Raw genomic sequence first — 17,679 nt, 5'->3', positions numbered from 1 at the left:
CAACCTTTGCCCAATTTAATCTGTGGCCCCGCTCCCTAGGGACGAGGGTGTCACCACTGTCCCCCAGACGCTCAACCTGGGTGACAATGTTGCTACCCATGTCCATGGTCAGGACTACGGGATTATGGTCACTGAAAGGGGAAGTACACACTTCATAGGATACCACCATGTCGATTAGCCCGGGAGTAATGAAGATGTAATCGATAATTGTACTGGCATCCCTACCTACAAAAGTCGGTGCCCTCTCATCTCCCCATGACCCTTCAGCCTCATATAAATTTAGATTTGCAAGTAGATCTTCCAAGTCCGCCCCCTGTGCAGTGTGCTCAAAGTGAGTACTGACAGCTCCCGGGGGGGCCAGTACCTCTTTGGCCAAGCAACCCCAGCCACATGGATGGACGTTAAAATCTCCCATTAACAGGATATCGAATGAAGCATGTTGCTTTGACTTATATGATGATAAAAACAGGGATAGGGACTTCAAGTGTGAACAGTTTCTATCCCTTGTAGGGGCATTGTAGTGATTAACTATCAAAGTTAGCGGGGAATTTGGTCTGGCCCACTTGATGCATAAGATGTTATCAGAGGTACAATCAATCTTACTGGTGACACCCGTCAATTTTAAAGAGAAAAGTATGTGCAACCCTCCTTTGTGCCTGCCACCCTCCCCGGGGGTTGCCTTGACTGAAAAACTCTGAATCCCGTCCAAGAAAAAGTTATCACTGACATCCCAAGTTTCCTGGAAACCCAAAATCTCATATTGGGACACAAAGTTTAACCATCTAGCGTCTGTGGCTTTCTTCCCTAGCCCTGCGATGTTCCAGCTTACCACTGGTATGTGGCGATTCCTATGTGCAGGGGTGACCTCCGTGATAGAGGGCACGGCGGATGGTTGTCAATCATTGGAATCTAGGGGAGAGTCAGTAGAAAGGGGGGAGAACCTATTACTAAGTAAGATCCCTGTCCCCTGACTGCCAATGTAATGTTCTTGCGTGGGTGGAGCTACTACGGGATTTGGTCTCACCCGCAGTAGAGCCTGGTGGGTTTGGTAGGTTATATGTGGCGGAGCCCTTATCCGTCCTGCTTTTCCTATCAGGTGTGGGATAGGTGGGTGGGATAATCTTGGCTGGGGGTGTGTGGGAGGGGGATAAAAATACCCTAGTGGGAGTGGTCTGATACCAACAACAACTAGATCAGAACCATCCCAGAGAAGAGTATCTGCTATGTTACATCTGTTAAAGTTAACAATTACACAATCTCTGGGAATGCATTTGACCCTTCTTCCCACCCAATCCACCCTTCGAGCAGCTATAATGTGTCTGCCCACGTCCACACTCCCACTACTGAACTGTGAACACCAATTTCTAGTTCTATTTAGCAGCCCGGACTCAGATTCACTCTGGTGTGGTTTAAGGCACGGGATCCCGGTCAAAATAACGACTAAACGGGCAGCATCCGGTGGGAGATCCACTGCTCGGGTCTGTCTTTTACGAGGATCATTGAATTGGTGCCCCTGGGCTATTGGAGTCGCTACCACACTTGATGCCCCAACCCCCGCGCCGTCATCCTTTTGTGCCCCCCGTAATGATGCAATCCTATCATCATGTCCTATGACCACGGGGGCACAGTTAGTGCTATGCGGATTCATATGCGAGCTAACTGGCTCATTAGTTGTCTCATTAGTTGTCGCGGGGACCCTCCCTTGTTGCTCAGATGTTAAGTTGCTTTTAAGGTGCGATTCGCTGTGTGCATTGCGCTCATATAAATATTTATCAATCTTGTCGCATTTAATCATAATGTTATTCACACATGTTTTCAGGGTGTCCACAATGTCTTTCGCTATGTTTACCAACAATGGTTCCAGCCGTGATTCAAATAAGCCCTCGATCAATTCGACCAGGTTGGCGTGAGCATCCTCGGAAATCAGTTTGTCCGCACTACCTGAGTCACCCTTGCGGTTTACCTTGCCTCGTTTATGTTTGGCTTTGGGTGGTATGTTGTTAGCCAGTTCAGGATATACAGTTTCAGTACTTAGTTGAGGAGGTGAGGTGGTAATCCTGGGTGCAGGAGGAATGGTAGGAGCCCTAACAACAACATTGGGCTCTAGTGGAATATGAGATGCGGACTCGGGTACAAATTAGGTCAATTAGGTCCCCGGGCTCTAAAGTGGGCTGGCCAAGTCCCAGTTCTTTTTCCGCATTTGCAATTTCATCATTAAGAGCCGCCACAGCAGATGTCAGGTAAGATATGATAGTCTCAGATTTCCTAGGAACCTTGGCCTTCTTACCTTCGCCGACGTTAGCAGTCAACTTGCGTTTCCCCATTGCGAGGAGCAGGGTCTCTGGCCCTGCCCTGCCTCCTCCTGCCAACGACTGCCAAAGACTGTCCCGCCCTTGTCCCGGGCTTCTCCCGGTCTCGACTCGCGGGGCGAGTGGGAGGTCAACGTTTATCTAGCGCCTCCGGGCGCTCCAGGCGCGTCACGGGCGAGCCGCCCCTGAGGCTGCTGGGGGCTGTAGTTCGGGGAGTCTCCCGGCGCTCCCCCTCTGCCAGTGAAAGTACCGCCGTTCACCTCACAGCACCGCCCGTTGGCGTCCCAGGTAAGTTGTTCCGCTCCTGGTGTTCACATCACAGTCATAGAAGGCAGGTCAGGCTAATGCATTCTATGTAAACAGAACTATGCCTGGGATCACAGAACCTAAGTATGTAGGGACTGAGTCACCATACCACATCAGTATCTATGGGCCCAAATCCTGACTAGCTCATTGTGCCTTACCTGCCATCCTAACCTTCCCAGAATGACAGGTAAGTTGGCACCCCAGAACACAACACTCTAGTCCCCTCAGGCAACCATTGAAACAGATCGTCACCTTTTCATTTTCTCACTCATGCATGTCCATAATAAACAAAACAAAGACACAAGAACACTCGACAATATTTATTGAAACTGTTGTGCTCTATTATAAAACAACTGCGCTGCAACTATAAAGCATATCATGCCAACAACACAAGTAAACTGTATACAATGAGAAGCCCTAGTATGTTTAAATCTATATCTGCCTATGTTTATCCTCACTACGTGGGCACAGTGATATATCATAGATCTCTGGGATTAGAATCGAACCCCATACCTTTATTAATATTAGGTAATCTGCATCTTGGGTTGCGCACGGCTGGCGCATTCATCTCAGGACCTCTCCTCTGCAAGGATTCCCCTCTCTATTTTCAAATGGCACCTCTCCGTGTATATGTTACAAGGTGTCTTTTTTTAGCAGATGTGAACTTGTGTTGTGTCTACATGCCAAGCTGCGTTGCTAACCGAGCACAGTGTTGTTTGGTCTTGTACGAGATGTTCAGACTGTGTCCCAGAGAGGAGAAACTATAACAAAACATGTGCAGCGTTTTGCTAGAATAATATTGTGGCCCAAAAAATAATATTCTGAGTGCACTGTGTGCAAAGTGAAGCAGCCTACAACTTGCAGTTAGGCTAAAATAAGGAAGAACTAAGTGGGCCCTGAAGGGAACTCACAACACTCCCGTGATGGAGTAGCCGCATGATGAGGATCACTTCAAAGCCTTGTCAGAGGCATGAAGTTATGCATAATCCTATAATGCAACCCAATGTCAGGAGAGACAACAGACAAAGATAGCCAATCCAGGCCTAGTGTCCAGGAGCATTTAAGGTGTTTGATGCCAGATGTCCGAGTCCCTCTGATATTGATGTGCTCTTGTACCAGCATGAGAATACTGGTCAAGGCTTGTACGGGTATGTCCTGGGACCATGGAGTATGGAAGGGCCTTAATGCTCTAAAATGACAAGTGATATCAGATTACATTGGAATTGAATGAAGTAGCCCCTCTACTATAAGACCATGCCCATCCTATCTAAGACCTTGTATGAATGTCCTTAGTCCTGTGGGATAACCTAATTTCATATACTTTAGACATCAGGATCCTAGAGTAACTGATTCACCAAAGGATTTATTTGGTTTGGTGTGTGTGCCAGGAGGACCTAATACATTTGTCAGAGCTAATCATCAAGAGAAAAGAAAACTCCCAAAATTCTAAAGGAGTCTGTCCTTTGCAGATACCCCTATAATGCCCAGAATCCTTCCATTGGATAGTGACAGGCAACCACTAACTTAGAAGATGCCACTAAAACCAAGGATGTACTTCAGAAATTAAGTTTGTTTGTTTCCTGGTGGTATTCATATAGCACTGACTGTCTGCAGGGTATTTACAATAGCAGTAAAACAAGTAGATAGAAGAGAGCAAATAGGAATATGAACTACATTTAGGACCATCTCCCCTAAAATTATGTAGGATTGTGCATGCTGGGTGTGGCCTGACTACTGAGTGTGCACTGCTTAGTTGACCATGAAGCAAGGTTTTTAAATTTTTAAATTTTTTTAAAAAAAGCAAGTCATTTATTTGCCGTCCTTGAAAGAGGTGGATAGTGTATTTCCCTCATGAGGAAAGGATTGTCCATCCTGTGGTAAAGTAACTTATTCCAGTACAAGGGAGCCGTTGTCGGAATAGCTGTGATGGAGATACCAGGTGTATGAGTGACTGAAACTTTCCATTAGTTGGGGGGAGTTTATAGCCTCTCTGTTAAGAGAAGTGTGTAGTGCTCATAGCCACTGCCCGCTCTGCTGAGAATGGCATCATACGTTGTGAGAGTGAACTTCCTTTTCCCTTGTGGAAGATCCAGACCTGACACATGAGGAAAATGGGCAGGTAAGAGCCCTTGTCAGATTGCAAGTCTTAAGCGGTCTAAGTTGAATAACTGTTGTTGCAAGGGCACAGAGGTACCAAGGACATAAAGGAGTTGCCTGGCCTAGCCCAGGTGGGTATTTATCTCACTATTATTAGTGTGAGATAGATGGGCTGGCAGGTGAGGAACAGTATGATGAGCAGAGGTAAAAGGGGGTAATAGATAATTTAGGGTCCAGTGGCGGTTAGAGGTAGAGATAGATAAGGTGCTTTTAGGGTTCATGGTAAGGTAAAAGTAAAAGGAGGTAAGGGGTTTCTAGGGTTCTGTGGCGGGTAGAGGTAAGTGGTAAAGTGAGGAAAGAGTTTTTTCAGTGCTTCGTATAGGTCACTGAATAGATACAAAAGTGCTCTCCAAGGTGATAGCCACCAGTTTCCTGTCCATAATGGGGGATCTAATACACGAGGACCAATGTGGCTTTACCATGGGGCACAATACAGTGACAAACCGTAGGTGCTTCTGTGATGTCATGGCATGCATGGAGAATTCACCATTGGAGGGTGCCCTCAAGGTGCTTGATATTGAAAAAGCCTTTGATTCCCTCAGCTGGTAGTACATATTTGGAGCCTTGGCTAAAAGGGGCTCTGGTGCAAACTTTCTGAAATGAATACAGCTCTTATATAATAGCCCAACTGCAAAGGTCAAATCAAACTGCACACTCTCATGAAAATGGACAATAGAGGAAGGTACGAGGCAGGGATATGCCCCCTGTCTCCGCTGCTCTTTGCTTTGGCAATAGAACCCCTGGCCATACAATTGTGCCTCATAATGTAACCCTAGGGAATGAGGGTGTGAAACACCCAGCATATAGTTTCAGTGTATGCAGAGGACACCCTGGTGTATCTGACTTGGGAGTCTGTCCCTCTCCTTATACAGGATTTGCATTAATTTGCGATGATGTCAGCCCTCCATGTAAATAATCAGAAAACTGTACTCAGCCCATGTGCGAGCCTAGGCGATAGCTCCCAGTCAGCTCTGCCAGCCATCAGAATACCTTGGGGACAGAGAATGTTCCAATATTTAGGAATCTGGGTGACAGGTACCCTTGACTGGTAATCTTGCTTTGCATTACCAACTTGCAGGGATTTAGGGCCACAATACATTTTTGGAATTCACTTCCACTCAGGATAATTAGTAGCGTGACGCTAACAAAGATGGTGGCGCTGCCTATATATACTACAAAACACTATGTACGTGATGCCAAGGGGACTTTTGGGGAATTGGATAGCCCCCTAGTATCATAGGTGTGGGCAGGCAAAAGGAATAGGGTCCAGCTGGAAGGGCTGAAAAGGGATAGGATGCATGGCGGGCTGGGTCAACGAGACCTAATGTTCTACTACATTGGCTCACAGCTGCAGCATGCAGCTTAGTGGTGTGATGATGAATCAAATTTGAAACTCCGGTTTTTCAAAGGTATCTCAGAGGAGGCTATACTATCTGTTTGCTGGCAGCGACATGGGGGTGGGTGATTGGGTGAAGGGCCCACCATTCAGTAGGTCTTCCAATTCAATGGCTACAGCTGTTTCGCCAAAAATGGGAAGTAATGTCACTGGCAGCCTGGAGGGAGGGTGGTTCTCTGACTGTGGGAGACTTCGACCCTGGAGAGGTGTACTTAACATGTGAGGCGGCTAGAGAAACATTTCAAGCAACTGCAGGACAATTTTGGCAATTTGCTAAGCTGACACGCACAGCTAGAAAGGTTTGGACTGGCTTCCCGGAGGTACCATTGACCTCCCTGACTTTGGAGCTGATTTTGCAGGGTAAGAGAGAAAGGGGGCTAGTGTCACGAATTTACAAAGCACTGGAAGAGGACAGACTTCCGGTGGTGTTGAAGGGGATACAGGCGTGGCAAGGGACCTACAGACTCCTGTAAATAATGAAGATTGGATGACAACTTGGGTTCAGGTTCAAGATGTGAATAGTTACGCTAGTTTCAAGTTGTTGTCATATTTTAATTTACTTTCTCATACGAATCTGGCGTCCACTAGAACTGGTCCCAAATGTGAAGAGCAAGAGGCCTCATTCCTTCGTATGACCTGGACATGTAGAACACTGGTAGGATACTGGGATGAGGTTGTGGCATAACTTAAACAAGTGTCTCATGTCTGCTTCCAAACATCAATGCACCATTGCCCATTGGGTATTGTACCCAAACCCAAGCAGGGGCAAGGAAACAAAAATTCACATTAGGCCTATTTTTTGCGAAACGTCATATACAAATGTGACTTCAACCCGTTGAGGTCCACATGTGTACTCAATGGAATGTTCGGAGAGTGCTAGGAGGTTTGTCGGGACTCATGCTTGACCTGTATATATTGCTATATTCTGCTATTAAGAAAGTATCCCTAATCTATGAGCATAGGTTAGTAAGTTTGTTGATGTACTGCATAACCATCATGCTGGAGGGAATAATTACCAATATAGGTTCTGAAAAAAACAGGTGCAACAATTTAAAAAAAAGCTTTGTTAATTTTCAATGAGCTGTAAACTGTGTTGTTATGGTTAGTGCTGAGTTTCCATTGAAAAGGCATGTTTTGTTTCTTCATAACTGTGGTGCCTTTTGCCACGTCTCCATTTTGGGTTTGGCATAACAAGTTTCTTAAAACTCCATCAACAGGGGTCAAAAAAGTGACTTTCCCAATTTAACTCCTGCGGGGAATGAGATTTTAATATAAATTTATGATCAATTTAATAACTTATCTCATTCGTCAATTTTGGATCGGTTTTTATCTGTCATTGAGTAAAAGACAAACCCCGCATAGGTTAGATAAACCCCATAAACCGACGCCACTCTAAAGAACCACTTACAACTGATAAAGTTTAAAAGGTTTAATATAAAATTAAGAAAAGTTGCAAATACAATCCTCTCAGGATCAAATTCAACAATTATACAGGAACTAGAAGGAAGATATATTCCCTAAAGAACCTCAGTCTATAAACGAATACAATTAAAGTCAGTTCAAGAATCAGCAAATTAAAACATCGATATGAAGTGGTTCCTTTGCGTCATCTACAGAAAGAGAAAAAGTAATCAAGTTAAATCTGTCCCTACTCTATACTACGTGACATCCCTACTTCGCAAGTTCCTAACCTAAAAAGGTGTCAGCAGTTTGACTCCCAAAGAAGTTCAAACTCTCTTAGCCTCTAAAGGTAACTTAAGTTTAAGAAGCAGTACCCTCGCTGCCTACCCATCCGCTCTCTAAGGGTCCTCGGCCTACTGCTCTCTTGCGCTCTGATCTCTCTCAGCGCATCTGCTCAAGTCATCTACTCTTCGCCCTTCTCTCTGTTCTCGCTCTGAGCAATTAGCTATCTTCGCTGTTCCTTCGCTAATCGCTATCTTCTCCCCGGGGTGCTGTCCCTAAAATACACAATCACAGTGTGGGTGGAACGCCCCTTCAACACCCACCACGGACTTTCCCCGTGAGGTCATCTTCTAGCTTTTTCCTTGCTTCGTCTCTTTCGCGTCGTCCGTTAAGTTGACCTTTCTTCTTTAGACGCCATCTTCATCTTCTCGTTGGTGACTTCATTTGACACTTCGGATCAAAAGTCTATAATCTCAGCAGAACTTTAATCTTTATGACTATGTATATAACCTTTCTTGGTCCTGTGAATGGTCATTTCAAAACAAGACTCAAATTCCAAGCGTCTCCTCTCACGTTTAGGCAATAAACTTTGTCCGGCATTGTCACCTTAAATCTAACAAGAACTAGACTCCTTGGCTCTCACATTCCCAGCAAGGCTATTCACGACTCCTGTGAGCCCACTAAATTACAAACAGCGGACTACCCTCCTGCGAACCCTTGGTCAGTCAGGTTAAAATCACAAATGACCTAAACCCTTCTAACATTTTTACAAGAAGCCTTCTACACAATATAACCTTTAACACACATTTATATACAATCGCATTTAACAAATCCCTTACGTATAAGTGAATATATTGTACATAGAATATAAATTACATAGAGTATAACTTTATATTCTCCTTTGTTACATTTCACGCCGTTTCTCCATTTAAAGTTACACACGTACATGAATTCTACTTTGCACGTTCTACATTTCGTAAGCATTTCTACACATTTTGACATTAGCCCACTACGTATACGGGCCTTCTAAATCTAATACATGTTCTAAAGTGAATACAGTTACATTTCCTATATTACTTTGATTACATCGGTTAACTTTATGCTATAAGTGTCAACTTCATGTTACGATATACATTTCATTCCTACGTTTATACGATGTGCTTGTAAATATGGCTCGCATATATGTTTTATTCAAATTGCGCTCTCTCAGTTCCCCCCTTTGATGACTTTCAGGAGTCATCACTAAATGCAATTTGAATAGCACCCTTACACAGAACTAGTTACAATATTCCCTCTTTTCATCGTTTCGAGAGCTCTTAAGCTTTTATACTGTTGATCTTGTAACGCTGCTAGTCTCCTTTCTTGCTCTCTCATGGATCGTTGTAACCGGTTCGACCTATACCATTTATACAATTTCACTAATCCTAATATTGTGATTATGCAAATTAATACTATTAATACAGGTTTTAATATATACCACACTATGCTTTTACCAAGGTTGGCAAACCAACTCCCAACCTTTCCTACTCCATGACCTACTTTTTCCCAAACATTTATTTTTGACAAATCTTCGATCTCTTGATGAATCTGTGTAATGTTTTGTATGACTTTCTCAAGTGGTTTTGAATTATCAGGAATATAAGTACAACATTCCTGAACCTTCAAAGCCTTACAAACTCCGCCTTCTTTTGCTAATAGAACATCTAAAGCAAGTCTGTTCTGAAGAACCATTGCTCTAATCGATTGCATCTCGCCTTCTACTAGCATTAATGACCTTGCAGTACTTGCAGACAATCTATCTACAACTGTAGCTAGTCTCCTGATCTTAACATCGTTAAGAATTAAACCTAACATAGGAAACATCGCTCCAAATACATCTCCTACTACTTCTGCATCTCCTACTTCCCTTTTCGCTCTCGTCGAAGCCTTTCCTTCTATAATCGCTAAATCCTTTGCATGATATATTTTGGGGAAGACAATTGCCAAGTAACACGAACCATACCAATTGTCAGGCAGTTTTACATAGGCATTTCTTCCACATACAAAATACACATTCGGAATAGCTTGCATCCCTTTCATGAAATCTTTCGTATAGTACTCTAATCTAAAAGCATGTTCGCAATTTACTTCACCTACAAATACATTCTCATAATACGTCTTGCTTCGAGTTAAACATAACTTTCCTTTCTGCGTCCTATCCAAAGCTATTGGACCATTGCTACCCTTCTTTTTATGTGCCTTCTCTTCTTCGGTCCAATCAGTTTTCCACTGTCCTGACATTTTTAGAATCTTCTGCCTTCTGTACCTGTCGTCTACTTGTCCTATGAACTTTTTCTCTACCTCTGACACTCTGCAAGTTAGATTATTTCTGCGTGCGTATGAAGTATCTAGTGTATCCCAAGGAAGAAAGAATTTAGCTAGTCTATCCTCCTTTTTATAATAGTCCCACTTATTCATTTGTTTATAATTCGGAACTTCAGGCAATACCGAATCATAATTTGAAAAGTAGTACTCAAATCCTTCCCTACCATAAAATATACTAAGCAGTAAACTACATGTTATCCCATAAGTCAATGGGAGATGATGATATCTAATGCCTTCGTCTACAGAAGCCGGCAATTGCATACAAACATAGCAATCTTTGGCCTCCATGGCATCGATATACTCATACAATAGTTTAGCATATGCGTTTGACCTAAAGTTTCCCTGTGACTCGTCTACGTGTAATCTACGAGCTTCTTCTGCCAGTAACGCCTTTTCACGTATCACATTGCTCTCCTCTTCCTCCCCCACAAGAGCAGGTCTCAAAGTCGTTACAGGCTTTACATCTACTGTTTCTTTATCGCTTTCATGTCCTATTATGTATGATATTGTCACTACTGTAATTATGAGAAAAATTACTACCGTTATTAGTGTACCTACTATACATTTAGCTTTTCGGTTTGGGTTGCCGTTCTCCATGTTATCAAACAGCGTAGCTCCTTCTTTTGCGAAAAAGTTTTTCTTTTCCAGTCTTTGTTTGCTTTCTCAGTCTGTAAAGTGCTCTTTATCAACAAAAGTCTCTTTTTCGCAACCAATGTCTTTTTCTCTTTAGCAACAGACAACCCTAACCCTCCTCCGTCCTCTAAATGTAATCCCTAATTGTATTCTTCTTTCCACTCGGCGCTAGGTTATCTTCTTCTTTATAGCTTATATACAAAAGTCTTTATGCATCTACAATTATTCTCGTACCTGCAGCTTTCACAACAATTTCCAATAATTCAAAACGAATGACTTTTTCTTCTTCCTCTGGAATTTGATGACCAAAAGTCGGAAACTGTAATCTATTTAGCACTAGATCTTGGATTTGACTCAAGTATGGGGGTATGGGAAGTGTGAAAGTCAGTAACCCCTCAGTCTCGAGTCCAGGCGTCAACATCCATATCTCCACTGCCACAAATGGATCGTGATCGATTACTTTCACTTTCTTCACTCTCCCAGATTTCTGTCCCCAAGACATCTGCTAGATAAGTCCACTCTGGAGTAGCGTACCTTCTGCAGGGCACACGTACCCTTCTCGATCTTCTTGGACTTTCAGTTCCTGAGTCTGTAGTTTCCTCTTCCTGATCCGATTCTTCAGTGATCGGGACAAGAGTTCTTTCTTGATCTACTTTTAAGCTTGGCCTTCTCCTTCTCTCCGGCCAACTAGCTTCGTCACTCCTTGTCCTCCTGCTCCTTGTCCTTGGACTTGTCTCTTGGTCACTCTCTGCTTGTTCAGTATCTGATTCGATCTCCCAATTACTCTCTTCTCCTGAGGCGACTTCGGTCCCACTGGTGTCCTGACCTTCGTCGACCTGTTCCGTCTCAGTCTCAGCCTCTTCGATCACCTCTACAGCTTGGCTTTCCCCCTCTATGGCTTCTCCGCTTTCCGCTAGATTCCCATCCGAGAGAGGAGCTGTTTCTTCTAGAGGTGTTGGCACTCTTCGGGTGTGTGAGGCATGTATCCAATTTGGCAGGCCTCCACACTTTACTGCAGTATTCGTCACAAGTATGACTTGAAACGGTCCTCTCCAGCGCACGTCTAAGCAGTTCTTCCTGACGTGTTTTTTCACCAAAACCCAGTCCCCCGGACTCAGGTCATGGCACAAATCTTGTGCTGATGGAACCTCCGCAGCCTGGACCTGGAGGGACACAGAATTAACGGCATCAGATAGTCCCTTACAGTAGTCCAAGATCAAATCGTCTGTGATGTTCACTAGGGCTGCAGTCGGAACCGATGGCAATCTCATGGCTCTCCCCATTAGCACTTCATGAGGAGAGAGACCTGTTTTTCTATCTGGTGTGCTACGTATGCTCATAAGAACCACTGGAAGTGCGTCTGGCCAACTCAGGGATGTTGATGAACAAACTTTGGCAAGTCTGGACTTGATTGTACTGTTGATTTGCTCTACAATCCCTGAAGCTTCTGGTCGATAGCTGCAATGTAGTTTCTGATCGATACCCAAAGCTGAACATAGCATCTTCACTATTTCGCTGTTAAAATGAGTTCCTCTGTCCGATTCCAAAGAGGATGGCACCCCAAACCTCGGTATCACCTCTCTAAGTAACAACTTTGCTACTGTAAGTGTATCGCACCTACGTGTAGGGTAAGCTTCAACCCATCTAGAAAATATGCAGACAATCACTAAAACGTATCTGAGTCTATTGCATTTAGGCATTTCAATGAAGTCAAGCTGCATTCTATTGAAAGGCCCCCCAGACCTCCCAATGTGACTCAGTGTGACTGGTGTTCTCTTTCCCACGTTTAGCTGCTGACAGATCGCACATCGCTGACACACTGCTTCTGCCGCTACTCTGAACTTCGGATTGAACCATGTTTGTCTGAATACTCTCACCATAGCATCTCTACCTATGTGTGCTGATCCATGCAATTTCCTTGCCATTGGACTAACAAGCTCATTTGGTAAAACTGCTCTCCCATCTGCAGAGATCCAAAAGTTCATCTCACTTCTAGTACAACCCGCTGTTTCCCAACTCTTTTTCTCATCATCTGGTGCATTTTCCTGAACACTCCTTAACTCATCCCACGTATCTACAGTATCTAGCAACATTGTCAATTCCGTTCTTTCTTGGATTCCCCCCACTTTTACATCAGTGTGAGAATATCCCTGTTCTGCGCAGTAACGCGCTACTTCATCCGCATAGCGGTTACCTTGTGACACAAAATCTACATTTTTCGTATGCGCAGCACATTTGACAACTGCTATGGCTGTCGGGCCTTGCAATGCCTCTAACAAGAGTCTCACGAATTCTCCATTCCTAATGGGAGAACCCGAGGAGGTCATGTAACCTCTTTGAGACCATAACTGCCCGTAATCATGAACTACCCCGAAACCATACTGGCTATCGGTGTATATGGTGACTCGAAGTTTGTCGCCTGCTAGACAGGCACGCGTCAAAGCAACAATTTCAGCTACCTGAGCGGAGTGTACTCCTTCCAGGCAAGCGGCTTCTATAACTCTGGTAATTGTGCAAACTGCATAAGCTGCTCTCAGCTGACCGATATTGTCTCTTACACATGAACCATCAACAAAGAATATTTCATCGGGGTCAGTCAATGGCTCATCTACAATATCAGGTCTCGGTTTGGTGCATAGTTCAGTCACATCAAGGCAATCATGATCTGTACAAATTTCATCATCAATATCATTTGGAAGTGGCATCAAAGTTGCAGGATTCAAGACGGAGCATCTTTTTAGGGTCACATTCTCGGCAGCCAGTATGACTTGCTCGTAGCGTGTGAGCCTGCTATTTGTCAGATGCTGAGTCTTAGTCCTGGTCATTAACAATTCTACAGAATGCGGTACGTACACCACTAACTGATGTCCCATTACCACGCTTTCAGAACGTTCAATGTTGACACCCGTTGCAGCTACGGACTTGAGACATCCGGGCAACGCTGCGGCTACTGGATCTAATGTAGCCGAAAAATACGCAACTGGCCTACGCGCATCTCCATGTATCTGGGCCAAAACTGCTAACGCGCATCCCTCTCTTTCGCAGCAGTAAAGCAAAAATGGTTTTGTGTAATCAGGCATTCCTAAAGCCGGGGCGCGACATAAGTCCTCCCTCAGCTGCAAAAACGCCATCAAACAATCTTTGTCCCATGGTACCGGATCACTTACTCCTTTGTGCGTCAGTTGTAATAACGGTTTTGCCTTTAGTGAAAAGTTGGCTATCCACTGTCGACAATAACCGACCATGCCTAGAAACATCCTGACTTCTCTTTGTGTTGTAGGCGCGTTCATTTTCATGATAGCCTCTATTCTGTCTGGAGACACCTTCCGCTTCCCCTTTTCAATCCTATGGCCCAAGTATTGCACTTCAGTCATACAATACTGCAATTTACTTGGAGACACCTTGTGTCCATTCTCGGCCAAGTGATTTAGCAAGGTTATGGTGTCTACTCTGCAAGCTTCCTCAGTTTCTGACGCAACTAGGAGGTCGTCTATGTACTGGACTAGAACCGAATTCTTGGGCAGTACTAGACTTTCAAGATTTTTCTTCAGTAGCTGGTTAAAGATCGATGGGCTTTCTGTATACCCCTGAGGGATACGACACCATGTTAAAACGCGATCTTCCAGCTTAAAAGCGAAAAGATACTGGCTCTCTTCATCTAAAGGAATCGAAAAGAAAGCCTGGCACAAATCTATCACGGTGAACCATTCAGCTTGGAACGGTATCTGAAATAGTATCACTGATGGATTCGGTACCACTGGACAACATGAGACAACAATATTATTAATCTTTCGAAGATCCTGCACTATTCTGTATTTTCCACTAGGCTTCTGCAAACCCATAATCGGGGAGTTACATGAACTACCCACGATCTCCTTCAGTATTCCCTGTTTAATCATGGATTCGATCACAGGCTTTATTCCTGCAATCGTCTCTGGTGTCAACTTGTATTGTGGTGTTCTTGGATATTCGGCATTGAGTCTTACCAGGATCTTTACTGGTTCTACTCCTTTAATCAATCCTATTTCCTCTCCAGTAAAATCCCACACCTCAGCTGACACTTTCTCCCTCAAGTCCTGTGGAAGCTCCTCCACTGTTAAGGTAGGATATAGTTCCACGCATTCCTGCGAGTTTACAACCTTAAAATCGGCATCCTCATCATTGGTCTGCACTTCTACTCCTTCAGGTGTGCAATGTATTGTGCAATTCAATTTACACAACAGATCTCTTCCTAGCAAACACACAGGGCTAGAATCACAGATCACAAACTGATGTTCGTCACTGTAATTCCCTATCTTTACTGACACTGGTTCGGTCAGAGGATTCGTCATCCTCTTGTTTGCGACTCCTACCACCTGAATCGTCTCTCCCGATATTGGCAGACCTGGGACTACCGCTGATCTCAGCGTGGATCGAGTGGCCCCCGTATCCACCAAAAAGGTTGTAGGACATCCAGCTACTTCAGCCTCTACGTATGGTCCTCTCTGATCTACTTCCAGGGCTGCACCTAGAGTACAGTCTTCTTCCCTATTCACTTGTTGCCCTGTAAGAGGATCAACGTAGTAGCATTCTTCTCCTCCTACGAACAATGGCATTTGTCTATAGGTTTCCCTCCATTTGTAATGCGAGGTGGTTGAGGAAACGGGGCTCGAGGAGTCTGAGTCCCCCCTTTGATAAACTTTCCCTTCGGGACTGCGGCTCCCTTAACCACGTTGTTCTGTACCTCTTCCTCCTCTTGTTCTAATTCCCCTGTCTCAACATTGTAAGGACACTCGCGTCTCCAATGTCCCACCTCATTACACTGATGGCACCTCGTTGTCTTTTTCAGTGTCGCAATATCCATTCTCGGTCTCGGTCTTTCCTCCTCATCTCTGCTCTGATTATTCTGTTTCTTTGCTTGCGTTCCTGATCCCTGTTGCCGCTGTCCACCCTTTCCAGCTGCTTGCATTTGTACCAGCATTAGCTTTTCCTTGAGCTTCTTTGCCTTTGAATCTATTTCATCGCTACAGTACCTTGCATACCTCAGAATCTCATCTAAAGGTTTGTTCTGCCAACAGATCAAATGCTGTTGTATCATCAGGCTTATGTCTGGTCTCAATCCTAAAACAAACTTCGACACAAACTGTCCTATGTCCTTAGGATCCATTACGTCTAACCCACTGTATTGTTTAAATGCTTTCAGTAGCCTCTCATAGAACTCGTGAACCGTTTCTTTAGGCTCCTGAGTTGTTCGATCTATCTTAACCCAGTCTATGTCCTGCACTGGCACTTTCTCTTTTAGCCATGTTATTACTCTTTCGTATTTTTCCATGACTCTATCTGATGGACCATTTGTCTGGGTATCTCTCGGAGGCTCACAAGTGGGCCATTCAACATTATGCTTGCATGCCGTCCACAAATCTCCGGGTACTACGATATCGAACAATGTGTTCAAATCGATCCACAGCACCTTAGAGATCTTCACGAACCTCTCTACCTGCTTGTACCACTCTACAGGGTTCTCTCTAAGCTTGGGGAAAGAATTAGTGAATGCCGCTAAATCCCCCCTACTCCAGGGTACATGAACGTAGTTTCCGTTTGCGATTTCTCGCAAAGGGAAAGCTTCCATTCGCATTAGGTCTGTATCCTGGGACTTCACAATTGTACTTCTTCTGACAGATCCCCTCTTAGACCATTTTTCCTCCCATCTATCCAGATCTCTCCATATTCTAATACACATGACTAGTTCCCTTATGTGTACTCTTAGTCCAATCGTTCTACGTTCATCTAGATCTTGATCTGTGCAATTTAGCCTATGATTGGGCTGTAAAGCTTTAGTTCGTGACATGTCTATCATATACTTTTCTGCTAATTCGGATAGTTTTTCATGAGCTGCCCTTGCTTTCCGAGTAACATCCTTGGATAAGAACAATATTTCATCTGGTGCGTACAGCTCTAACCTCTCTATTGCCACCGTGCCGTCAATTATTTCATCCAAGTCTGATTTTAAACTCATTACATCAATCCGTCTTGCTTTTATTTCAGCTCTCAGTATGTCAGTCCTAGGTTGTTCTCTTACACCCCTCTCACCTCCACTATGCGCCCTACGCCTAAACACAGGTGAGTTATGAGGAGTTCTTCTTCCATCTCTTTGTTCCCACCTCTCTAGATCCCAAGCCTTTCCATCTTCCCGTGGGGTGTGGTGGAACAATGCTCCATCCCCCATCCCTACATTCCGTCTTTTCAGCTCGGTTTCTCCAGATACGAGATAGGATCCACCGTTCTGTTCAAAACCACTGTAACTCGCTTGCTGTCTGGTGTCGCTCAATAAACGATAAGGTCCTTCATGGCCCTCCATGCTCCCGTGATCTCGTTCCTGATCACCAGAAGTATGGCGAGACGTTTCGCGACTCCCTATCTTCTCATGACTTCGCTCGCGGTCACCGGATGCATGGCGAGACCCTTCACGACTCTCCATGTTCCCGTGATTCCAATGTTGCACTGTTTCCCCCGGGGTATGGTGAGTGCATCTGAAAGTATTTCGGTACTCCTGCGTCCTTCGTTCCCCTTCACTAAAGGTGACGCGAGGCACTTCGCCACACCCTGCACTCCTGTCGTCGCACATTTGCCTATTGCCGCTGATAGTAGGACAATTATTTCCTCTGCTTTCCTGGCTCCCTCTCTCCCACTCCGGGCTGCTTTCGCCAGCTCCACAATGAGAGAGGATCCTGTTATCCTGGTCTCTCCACTCTGCTCCTGTTTCTAAACTTTTATTCCGAATCTCTTCGGCAGTATCCCATTCTTTCAGGTATTCCCTAATTCCTTATAGGATTTCGGTTTTGGTCCCCTTAA

General features: G+C 44.5%; 1 protein-coding gene across 1 annotated transcript in view; it reads left to right on the top strand.

Annotated features, from left to right (window-relative positions):
* The window catches only part of LOC147722732 (aryl hydrocarbon receptor repressor-like), an 831,322-nt gene that overhangs the window by 675,387 nt on the left and 138,256 nt on the right, over positions 1 to 17,679 (top strand). The gene's annotated exons all lie outside the window — the stretch shown is intronic.

This window comes from Lissotriton vulgaris, chromosome 4_1 (genome assembly GCF_964263255.1).
Source record: "Lissotriton vulgaris chromosome 4_1, aLisVul1.2, whole genome shotgun sequence".
NCBI classification, from domain to species: Eukaryota; Metazoa; Chordata; class Amphibia; order Caudata; family Salamandridae; genus Lissotriton; species Lissotriton vulgaris.
This window is presented reverse-complemented; position numbering and strand designations above follow the sequence as displayed.